Source organism: Marmota monax, unplaced genomic scaffold (genome assembly GCF_021218885.2).
Source record: "Marmota monax isolate L192 unplaced genomic scaffold, Marmota_monax_Labrador192_F-V1.1 WCK01_AAM20220418_F8-fsc00003, whole genome shotgun sequence".
Lineage (NCBI taxonomy): Eukaryota > Metazoa > Chordata > Mammalia > Rodentia > Sciuridae > Marmota > Marmota monax.
The window spans coordinates 16,757,615-16,770,096 of NW_026694084.1; the positions used below are offsets into that span (position 1 = coordinate 16,757,615).

The following is a 12,482-nucleotide window of genomic DNA, read 5'->3' on the forward strand; positions in this document are numbered from 1 at the left end:
GTCAATAGACTCTTTTTTCTTTGATCGTCAACTCATGTTACTGAGTGTTTTTTTTTTTTTGTACAAGAACTGAGGTTATCCTGATGAACAAGGCAGATGTGGTCCCTGCTCTCCTGATGCTTACATTCTTAAGGAGGAAGTGAGTGTTAATTAATTGATCACAAAGGTAAATGTGATTACTGCCATGAAACAAGAAGGAAGTATGAGAGTCTACACTTGTGGGACCCATCTTTGTATAGAAGGTTGGGGAAGGTTTTCTGAGGATATCACATAAGAGTTAAGAGTTAGAGGATAAGTATAAATTAAATTGGTGAAGGGCAGATGTGGTGGGAGCCAGAGAAGATTTTAGGAGAAGAGATTAGCATGTGCAAAAGCTGACAGGAGGGGATGTGATCCTGTTAAACTGAAAGCAGATGACTGTGGCTAGAGCACTGGAGAGCAGGAGGGTACAAGTGAGATGTAGTATGGGTGATGGGCAGACCTACATAGATCTTTTTGATTTGTGAATGGTGTTGATCTTTCTCCTCAGTGGGAAATGATTGAAAGTCTTCATGCTAGTGGTGTGTGTGTGTGTGTGTGTGTGTGTGTGTATGTGTGTGTGTATGCACATGCATACGTATGGGTGCATGGATGTTTTTTTGATCTTGCTACAGTTTGAAGAATAGATTGGGAAGGAGCAATAGTGAGATGGTGACAAGGAAGTAGTAGCTTTCTCAGTACTGGATGGAGAGATATTTTGGATCAAAATAAAGTGGATTTAGTAAGAGACCAGATATGGGAGAGAAAAGTAAAGGATTGCCCAGGAACACTTCAGTTTTCTTGGAATGCAACTTAGTGGATAGTGCTACCTTTCATTGAAATAAGGAATATTACAAGGGTCTTGGAGAACAGGGTAGTAGAAGACTTTAAGTGGTGAATTCAAGGAAGTAGCTGGGTTTGTGAAACTAGAGCTTAAAAAGAGAGAGAGAGCAGGGATAAAATCTTCAGTCACTGATAAATTAATGGGCACAGATGCGATTGCTTAGGGGGAGTGTAGAAGGTGAGGAGAAGAAGATCTAGCTAGATCTAGAAGAACTCCAACATTTAATAGCCATTTGAAGAAGATGAACTTGTAAAAAAAGACACATAGAAGGAGTTGAAAGGTAGGGAAAAATTGAGGAGTGATGTCACGGAGGCTGAGGAAAGAACACCTCTCAAAAAAGGGCTAGTAACCATCTGCCTCAGATGTGCAGAGATCAAGCATAGTGAAGGCACTGGATTTAGCTACAATGGGAGTCTTTTTCATAGTGAGAAAGTTACCAGGAAGCAGGGATGATGGAAATCAGACTGTGTCTAAGGAAAGGAAACAGAGAACAAAGAGGGCCGAGTAGAGAGGTTGCTGCTGAGAGATTGAATATGAGGAGATTAGAAGAATGTCCCAGAGAAAAGTTGACATGGTATGGAGAGGAAGACAGAAGCCAGGGGTGGCTAAAGAGAGAATGAGAGGTGATGATGTAGATCTCTCGTGTTATGAAGGAGAGAGAGAAAGACAAGGTCAGATAGAGAAAGAGGTACATTTGAGGGACCTTTGTTTATCTTACTCTCTCTTTCTGTCTCTCTCAATGACAAGGAATTGAAAACATTTTAACAGAAAATTGACCAAAAATCAAAGGAATGATCAAAGTTCTTGAGACGGTAGGAGAGGATGGGCTCTTTGATCTTCCTTCTCCATCTTCTTATGAAAAATGGAAGCCTCTAGGATCTTTATTCCATTAAACATTTTTTCAGGATTTTCCTTCATCACATCATTAGCATCAATAAGGATTTATAAATTTCCATGTGGTATAAGGTGCTCTAAAAAGAAACACTGCTTTGGTTCTTTCCTCTCTATCTCAGTCACTGGCTGGAAGGGGTGGCTCAGGCAGGTCCAAGGTGTCTGCACAGTTGAAAGAGATGCAGGGGTTTGGCTCATGGGGGAAATTTGTTTTCATTTTACTTACCAAGCTAGCACCTGCTCAGGAATGATGAAGATCATAAAAATCCATTTTGAAGATGCTACTATTTCAAACATGAAGAGGTGAACTAGAGTCGCATAAGTAACATTTATGTCCAATATCACACATACGTGTAAGTGATAGAATTTGTCTTCATTTTGTTTGCTGTTTTTGTTTTCAATACTGACTGAAGAAGCATTTATGGAGCATCTACCATGTGTCAGCACTGTGCCTAATACAAGGTATTGAACCAAAAATAAGAGATGCTTCCTGCTTTCCAAGGATTTGCTGTCTAGTGAACCCAAGAAAAATGCAGAGAAGATAATAAGCCGCTGCAAATAAATAGACGCTATTCATGTTGAGTACTTGGGGCTCCTGAGCACATAGAAGGAGGCTTGGTCTTGGAGAGCCTGGGAAGCCTTCTTTGAAGACATAATTTAGAAGCTGAGGCTTGAGAATGACCAGCACCTAAGTGGAGAGAGTTGGGGGAGGGGGAGGAAATGAGGCAGAAGATCAAGGTCAAGGTTCATCTTGTCTTTAGTGTCATCTCAAGTTGTTCTGTATGACTGTGGCTTATTGAGAGGGGGGAGAAGCATGAGATGAGGCTGAAGAAATAACAGCAGATAATTTGGGAAGGTCCAGGCACTAATCACATAAACACTTCTCTAGTACTCACCTGAGCTGGGTTTTATACATAAATATGTGTTAAATCTTTATAAGAACTGTCAAAGGTGGAGGTATCATTGTCTCTATTGATAGATGAGGAAAAACAGTGGGGTTAAGTAACTTTCCCAAAGTCATGCTTGTGGCTAGGCAGGATGATGGAGGGGAATTCAAGCAGTCTGTCCAGCATGTCTGGGCACCACACAAGCCTCTCAGGGAATCTTGAGGACAGCCATGACAGTGGCCAGAATATATTTTTAACAGGTCATTGAGCGCACTCTGGGAGATGGAATGCATGCAGGCAGGTCTGGAGGCAAGGGGAGGGTGTAAAATCAAAGGAGGAGATGAAAGGAGTCCTGTCTAAAATTGATGCCTGGGGTAACTTAAGGGAAATCCTGAAATTTCAGATCTTCTGTTGCATACTTGAATGGGTAAGGATACAAATCAACATATAGCTCTGTGTTTAGTAGGACTCGCTGATAACTTCTGGGTTCCATGAAAATACCTCTGGAATTTAGCTTAGGATAGGAGAAGGAGAGCTAAACTACTTATATTCTGAATGAAAGGTAGGAATAGGTAGTTGTGGATAAAACATGAGGATAGTGGTGAGGGGGAAGGGGTAAATAAGCACCTGAGACTGATGTCAGGAGAGGGCCCGCAGAGGAACAAGGCCAACCTGTCGAGGTGGGTAATGACAGCTAAATTTTGGGAACTCTAAGGTGGACTTTATATTTGTAGTTGGTTTATCTTCTTTGGTATCCTTTACTGCTAAACTTTCAGAGCTGGTCTCCCAACTTTACTGCCTTTTTATTAGTAATAGGTGAAGAAATACAGGGACAGAGGGAACGAGGAAGGAATGAAGCAGGGTACTGGTTTGAGAACTCAGTCCTAAAGAGGCTTCATATGGCTCTGGCAGTAGGTAAAGCAGAGCTGGAAGGTGCTTTGAGAGTAGACTGTGGAGTGGGTATGGGTCAGAGGCACCAGAGGAAGGGAACCTTGGAGAGGTGAAAAGAAAGACACTTGGGTAACCTGAGCAATAGCAATGAAATGTAATTATTCTAGTAACAGGAGTAAGAATGTTTTTGGCAGAGCAAAAGTATATCAATTGGGCTGGGGATGTGGCTCAAGCGGTAGTGCGCTTGCCTGGCATGCATGCGGCCCGGGTTCGATCCTCAGCACCACATACAAACAAAGATGTTGTGTCCGCTAAAAAATAAATATTAAAAAATTCTCTCTCTCTCTCTAAATAAATAAATAAGAAATATTAAAAAATCTCTCTCTCTCTCTCTCTTAAAAAAAATGTATATCAATTACTCCAGGCCATATATATTTTTTTGGGGGGGTGAGGGGTCCCAAAGTATGCACAGGGGTGAAAACCCCTCTACTTCACAGCAGCTGAAGGAAACAGATGTAAATGACAAATTGTGGAAAAGCAATAGGTAAGGGAACCAAACAATCCAAGTGGAAGGATGGGGTTGTCTGCTATAGTCCTGGAGAATCCATGCTAAGGAACAGTGAGCTCGGCAAACAGACAGACGTGTCAAGTGTGCATAGAGATATATGCAGCTTACAAGCCCCAAAGGCCTATTATGTGGCTCTGAATGTTACACATATTCTCTTTTTCTCTCCTCTCAGTCATCCACTGAACTATGCACTGTTGTCATCCTTTTTATACACATGAAGAAATTGAGGCCAGGGATGATTAGCAAGTAATTGTTCCAAATCACACTGCTGGTAAATGGTAGAGAAGGTTTTTAATCCCAAATCCTGCTTGAATCCTAAACCCATTTCTACAGCCATCATGCCAGATAGATAAGCCACCCAGGTCAGGGGAGCAACGATTTTTCTAATATCAGCACACAAAAGGCATGTGTCAGTCCACGTGGCTCACAGCTAATTCTGCCAAGTCCTGTTTGAGGTACAGAATGCTGCAGGCATTCTCTATGGATTGGAAAGCTGAGGTGCAAAAGGTTCAGCCTGTATAATTAGGATTCTGCATATTTGTGGGATAGTTTATTAAATTCTGTTGTAAACTTTGCAGAATTTTTTTGTCCACTTAATTGTCTCTGGTCTCAGAAGAAAGTTGTCTATGAATATTAACTATGGAAAACAGTTCTTGAATAATAAAATGAGAAGGTGCACTTTCCAGTTGTTTTATTCTAGTGCTGTTCAGCTTACAGAGAGAGCAAGGGAGCACGGATTTCAGATTAATTGCAGTGGAGCTCATTGAATAAACCATATCAGTGGTTGCATTACTCATGGGGGAGCACTTTCCCTGAATCCTTTCAAAAATAAATTTATACAATGTCTCCAAGGGTTCACATCCATATTTTTTAAAAGTTCATTTTCATAATGCTATTTTGGGGCTATTTTTCATTACTCAGTATTAGCTACAGAAATGGTTCTCTTTGAAAGCCCATGTTCTGAGGGTCTCACACACCTGAATCTGGTGCACTAGGATCTGAATCTAGCACTGGAAAGTGGGTGCAGGAAGTGGGCCTGACTGAGGCTACTCTGAAGATCCTGTATCATTAGTGGCTGAGAACATGCTCGAACATGCCATTACCTTGCAAATATCCAAGAATATCAAACCTCGGATAAAGTTTCATTCATGTCTCCTGTCTCATTGAGGTTTTCTAGAACTTATCATATCTGGGCTTCATTATGTCTGCCAAGAGGCAGGAAGGAGAGATAAAAACAAAGTCATATCTTACCTTCCTTCCACAAATAGCATATGAAAAATAACATTCTAATTTTAGGATCAAATGATAAGGAAAGAGACTAAATCTATTGCAAAAGGTGCATGAATACAAATAAAATGAGTTTTCTGTTTCATTGCGCCACCCCTTATCTGGACAGATTTAATATTTGAGGAGCGAAAGCCCTGCTTTCTGAGTATTTCTTGGGGATGGCTGCCATTTAGAACTGACTTTTTTTGGTACCATATTTCGTATTTTTTTGGTACCATGATCCTGGGCCAAGATCTAGGTTTCAGGAAGGAGAGCAGTAGTTTTAGATGCACTTTTTATTATTTAGGTGCCTTCCCTAGGTTTTGAATTATTGTGACAAATTATCCAGTTCCTGACTTCTTATCTTTTCATGTTGTCCCTGTTATCTTTTATTTTTCCTGTGTTCACATGGTTCAGAGACTCTTGTGAGAGTGGGCAGCTGCTGCAATAGAGTTAGGATTTATCTATACTCTTGAGAAGCTTAGGTTCTCAGTGTTTCTCGCCTTGTCTGCCCTACCTTTTAAAGAAACTCCCCCCCCCCAAGCTTGTGTTTTCTTTCTTTGTGTCTGGATATGTGTTCTGATCCTGGTAGCTGTATGACCTTGGGCAAGATACTTAACTTTGCTAAGACAAATTTTGCTCATCTATTCAATGAGAATGTCATTTGCTATCTTCAGTGAGACTTTGAGACTTGAATGAGATGGGGTATGTGGAGCTCTTGGGGCACAGCGAAGCCTTCTGCACAGGCTTATGAAGTATTAATGAACAGCCCATGCCACTCTCTAATGTATGTACTTTTACTTCTTCCAATTTGAAGTTCCACAGTTCAATCTCTTTGAAAGGTTTCCATTATCTCCTTAATGCACTGTGCAATCAGACATATTGTTCCTGGTAGTCCAGTAAGTCTGGCTCCTCCAAGCCTTCCTGAGAAGTGGGTCTCTAAAGTCTGCTCCTGGCTGAAGGCTGTCTTCAGGGAAAATTGCATTGATTTTTCTAAAGCCAGAGGTCAATCAGTTTTGAACTCCCAGATGTTACATGGTTCACTGATGGCACACATCTTTATTAGGCATCTACTCAGGGCTGCCTGTTGGATATCTCTTCTCTGCCTTTATAGACCCACTCTCCAGCCCTCTCTGTGACCCTGAGTTTGAACTGAAGAGACTGCTGGCTTTCTTTTGGGTTCAGTCTCAAGGAGCCTCAGCTGGCACCTGATGATGGAAGAAAGGTCAGGGGAGACATTGATTCTCCTGGCTTTCCTCAAAGGCGGTCCCCAGACTGGAGCATCTCTTCTCTGCAGGTTCGTGCTTTTGCTAGGTGCTCCTCTTCACACAACCCCTGTTTTTCCCTGGGTTCCAGTAATACATCCACATTGTCCTTCAAGCCTAAGAGTGACAACAGCACTCCTCAGTTACCAGCCCCAAATATGGCATACCTCTATGCAATAGAAGTCATGAGTCAGTTACTTTCTAAATAGCATCTTATTAAACTTCCTCCAATTGCTCCTGTTTTCCTGCTGGGACCTTGATTAATAGATAATAAACAAGCCATGAAATACCTTGCCCTTATAGAGTTTATATTCTAGAAGGGGAAAACAGATAATTAAAAATTAAATAAAATAAGCAAAAAAAAAGCAAGGAAATCATTTTTGTGAAAAAATTGTTTGATGGTGAAAAACTAGTGAGGTACAGCACTAGATAAGGTATAAGTGAACTTTTTAGAGGCAGTGATCTGTAATTTGGGGCTGGGTTGACAAAGCCCCAAGGGAGTATAATGTTCAGGTAGAAGAAAACCAGTGGCACAAAGGTCTTGATTTAAAAATGAGAAAACACAAAGAATTCAGAGAAGGCCATAGTAGCTGGACATAGAATTCAGAGAGCATAGGACCAGGAAGTCAGGAACATAAGAGATAGACCAAGCATCATGATGCCCAGTCTAGCACTGGTAATACGCAGCCCTTGAGGAGACTTACTAGTGATGCACATGTACCAGGATTGCTTTATTACATATGTCAGATTTTTATGCCTCTCTACCTAAAGACTCTAGAAAGACAGTAGATCAATAACAATTTCTTCCCCAATGGAAAATACAAGTCTTATTTGTATCTCTGAGTTACATTTCTTAAAGTATTTTATTATGTTTTTTTGAAGTTCTAGGCCAAACATTCTCCCCAGCCTCCAATTCTTTTTTTAAAAAACATGCCTTGGGCTTCTCTATTTCAGCTTGCCGCTTCCCATCTCTGTGCCTGTCATCTGAAATGTCTAGACCTGGGATTGTTTTATGGCATTGCAAAATTCTCTTCCAGAGAGCCAGTCATGCTTGAAGCTCATTACTTCTCAGATAGTGTCTCCCTTGTGGATTTTTCCCCTTAAAAAATGTAGAATCATTACCTTTGATATGATTGTAAGGATCAGAACCCTCACCGCAGGTGTCCAACTCTGGTAAAACTTTCTTCTCTCAGCCGGCTGTGTTCTGATCCCTTTAGCCCTGTCTGCAATGCACTACCATCTTTACAAGGCTGGTGGGAGCCTGCGGCACAGTTTCTGAATCTATACAGCTGAGTCTGCAACGGTATCTCCCCCCATTCCAATGATCACAGAAGAGGAAAAGGATCATCTTTGGGGAATTTTTTTTTAAAAATTATCCTTTAAAATAACTTTAACAAAATTTAAAATAAAAGGCCATATAAAGTATGTTTTCTCTTTACATAAATCTTTTACAAAGGCAGGGATGTTTTTGATGATTGAATCAATGTTTAGAGCCCATAATTCTATTTTATCAGTTTACTTTGCTCTTTGGATTAAGAGCATTTTGCAAGAAAAAGTTGTATTTCTTAATCTAATATTTAGGAAAGGAACTGTTGAAACATTAGAAATTCAGAATAGTACAGTTTTTGGGGAAGAGAACTTGCCCAATGAAGGACACTGACTGAGTGAGGCAAAAATCATTGGTGCTTTTCAGAATTCATTCCAAATTTGGATCCTTGACTTCCAATTGAAATTTTGGGGACAATAACAAATACAGAACACTCATAGTCATTTTCATACCAGAAAGAAAGACATGGGACCCGTCACAGGTGTAAATAGGTTACTGATATCACATCTTTAGTGATTTTGGAGTTCTGACTTAGGCATTACTGCACAGTAACCACTAGATGGCAGGAGTGAACAACATAAAAAATAAACTGCCTTCCAACATTTGAAACCAATTTTGAGTGTTTCCTTTTCTCCCTTCTCCATTTCTCATAAACTCTTGTGTTTCTTTTCATTCTTCCAATCTCTATATTCTTCATTATATTTGCATTTCCAGATATAATTGTAAATAACTGGTTCTTTAGAGTTGGATCTGCAAACCAGTCACATATACTTGTAATTTAGATACTAAAAATGCAAAAAGCATTTTCTCTAATTTAAGAGGTCTTTCATAACTGCTTTGTACTTGAGCTGGGGATAAAGCTTCAGAGGCTATCAAAGATTAGCAAGACTTCTGCTTTCAGTACCACGATCTCACTCTCTGGCAGGTGGGTGCGTGTAAGAGGATCAGCAGGACAGAAAATAAGAAAGAAATGCAGAGACCTCTGGGGCTCTGTCTGAACTGATAAGCCATATTTATCTCTGTAATATTATCAAAGAAGTGTTTTGATAATGATCAAGATGCTTAGGTAAAATTATCTGGAAAAAAAAAACCCACCCAAACAACCAACTAAAATAAGACAAAACAAAAACTAAGACAACATAATTCACCTGCGACAGCACTTAAGAAATGAGCTACCACCTTGCTAATTCATTTAATAGAGAAATCTGTTTGAGTGACAGCCTTGTAATAGAGCCCCATGTGCGAGTGTGATTTAGGCTTCTTCTTCTCTCTCCTTCTTGCAGTCATTGTTGTTCTCTGTTCAGTAAATCTTTCTTCCATTTATTTATTTACTCTTGTATTCTCAAGGGCTTTTCCTTTTGAAGACTAGGGTTCTGGTTTCATAAGCAAGAGAATTTGAATCTGTCCTCTAATCCTTCAATTATTTAAAGAGAGAGCGTCTTCAGAGGTTAGTGCTACCACTTGGGGGTGCTCCTTGAACACTGTTGCTATCAAGGGGTTTGGCCAGATTGATGGTCATAGTTCTTAAAACTGGGGGGAATTATGGCATTGAGAAAGAAATGACTTTCCTCTCTTCCTTTGTCTGTGTCTGTTTTTTAGTCTCTGTCACACATGCACGCACATATCCCCAAATACACAAATGAGAGAAGAAATCACACTTAAGCTAGTTTAAAAAGGAACCTACCCAAACCAGATGAGATTATTTTTATTGTCATGAATGTACTAAGTGTATTTTTTCCTAATGTAGAAGTTAAGTACCAAGCAATCCTCTACAGGAGGTTAAGGGAGAAGAAAAGACAGCAGGAGGGAAGTTGAAGTAGAAGTTGGAGAGGTATCATTGTGGGTGATGGTTGAGGGGTACAAGCAGATCATGCAGGACCTTTTGTGCCATTTCAAAAATGGGCTTAACTTTGAGTGACAAGGAAAAGCATTGAGGGATTTGAGCAGAGAAATGGCAAGACCTGACGAAGGATCATTCTGGCTGTTGTTTTGAGAAATAGGTTATAGTAAGCCAGGGGTGGAAGCAGGGAAATAATTTAGGAGAAAGTTGCAATAATAAAAGTGAGAGTTGAAGGGATCTTGAAACACACACACACACACACACACACACACACTCACACACAGAGTTATTTCCTTCAGGAAACTTTTGTCCAGTGGGACGGTTAAGAGAACAGACTGCTATGGTACAGGTAAGTGCTGCCATACTGGCAGGCACAGGTTATGAACCAGGAAAGCATGTGGGGCTGTTGGGAGAACATTGGAAGGTCTCTTCACCTAGCTGGGTGGAGACTGAGAGAACCAGAAGTCCTCCCAAATAGGGAGATAGTGGGGCCCTAGAAATTTTTTTTCCTCTCATTTTAGGACTCATATTAGAACTCAGAAAACTTTGATGAGATCAGCTTCTTATAGATCTTCAGAGTCATGTTCAGCAGAGTTTGGCCAATTTCAATTGGGACACATCAATTTTAAGAATGGAAAGAGCCCTCTAGTGACTTGCATCTATCCCTTTTACTTCCTACATTTTCCTGAACATTGACATAGAGCTTTGTTTTGAAAATTAAATATATTTGAGCAATATACTTTTTTTTGAAATGTTAATTGTCCAAATGAATATGTACTAATATTGTCTAAAGAGTTCCATCAATCAAACAGGAATGAGTTTTGTTTGCATTTCACCTCTTGTCAACAGTAATGACACGTATATAGAAAAGAAAATGATGAGACTGGAACAAATTTTATTTCAAAAGAAAATAATTACTTTTAGTGGAAATAGTCCTTAGTTTAGAGGTTCCTATTTGATATACTCTTCTGTGTGTGTGTGTGTGTGTGTGCGCGCGCACTCGTGACTCTATTAAAAGATATCTGAGATGCCAACTGTAGATATTCCAGGCCTTGTGCAACAGACTTGATAATGCAATTTTCACCAATAAAATCTTTGTAGCTTGTATATGAGTTCAGTAAAATTTCTAGGCACCAGTGTCTCCTTACTCTAATAATCTAAAAATCCCAGTCTGCTTTGGGTGAAAAAGAATATGGCAATTTCAATTTTTATAACCTTACCTTAATTAATCTCTTATCTTTTCTGTGGCCACTGGCCAAATTGGTACACATGTGGGCATACAGAATGACTTTTCCTTTTCTGAATACTTTTTCAATCTCTTTTATTACCAAGGGCTCTTTTACCTGACACACTCTTCCTTCTCTTCTTGTTTAGATAAAAATCCCACAGTTTATTCAGAGTCCAGCATTACTCCTGCAATACTACGACCAAACTACTACTTACTACTACTATTACTACTACGAACAACAACAACCATTATTTACAGGACAATTACTGTATTCTAAGAAACACCTATATCATCAAAACAACACTACAACCCTGCAAGGTAGATGTTTCTATTCTTTATTTTACAGGTGAAGAAACTCAGTAGACCTGAGGGTCAAGTTTCTTGTCTAGCTCAAAGAAAGAGTAAAATCAGTGTTCCAGCCCTTTGTGATGGAGTGAAAATTCCAATGCTTTTAATCATGGTGCTGTGATGCGTAGATGTTCCTGTGAACCAAAATCTCATTGTTCAAATATGATCACAGTTACTATCTCATCAGTTTATAATTATTATAGTGGATAATAAACTCTTTAAAAATAGAAGCTGTTTTTCATCCTCATAAATGTACATCACAGATTTTAAGTAAATATTTGCTAAATAAATGGGGAGATAAACATCCCTTAGAGCTCTTTGAAATGCACAGTGTTTTGAATCTCCAGTAGTGTTTTGGTCAGTTTGAAAATAGACCCATATATCTAGAAATTTTAAAAAACTACCTATAAAGAGTCACACAAGCCAGATTTGGAAATAAAATTGGTTGGTAGCAAATCATTTTGTCATTAATACTTCTGAGCAATAACCACTGGTATTACTGTCAATGATTAGGAATTATATGACATGGTTCTTAATTATTCCTGAGAGGTCACTCATTTTATTTCACCAAATAAGTAATTATTACAAATAAAGGGAATATGTTAAATTTTCTTTGGTGTTTGATATATTGGATACTCTTCACTAATATTTATTTTAGTGTTCTGAGAGTAGGTTATAAAGGTCTTCATTTCTGACAAATGTAATTTTACATTTGATATAAAAAAATTCCGAAGTTTCCAAATCATGAAACCTGATATAGTATGTATCTTTTTAAATTACATTTTTATTTGTTCATTGTAGATGTACATGATAGTAGAGTTTATTTTTATGTACATACATGGAGTGTAACTACTTCTAATTAGGATCCCATTCTTGTGGTTGTACATGATGTGGATTTCACTGTGTGTATACATGTATGAACATAGGAGGGTTATACTAATATGGTACATATCTTGATGCACAATACTTGGAAATTGTCACCTCTACTCCTCTCTTTGGGGTTCCAGTTTATGTTCTGGAGATTCCCATGTTTTTTATTGATTCACCATTGGTTTCTATCTAGTATGGAAACCATTCCAATTCTCTTGCACTTTTGATCTGTAAAATAT

At 39.0% G+C, this 12,482-nt stretch overlaps 1 protein-coding gene across 1 annotated transcript in view; it reads left to right on the forward strand.

Annotated features, from left to right (window-relative positions):
• LOC124107038 (nonsense-mediated mRNA decay factor SMG5-like) overlaps positions 1 to 12,482 on the forward strand; it is an 88,530-nt gene that overhangs the window by 47,629 nt on the left and 28,419 nt on the right. The window contains exon 3 of the mRNA XM_046464993.2: positions 11,172 to 11,343. The gene's annotated coding sequence lies outside the window, so the exon portion shown is untranslated. The remainder of the gene's footprint in view (positions 1 to 11,171; positions 11,344 to 12,482) is intronic.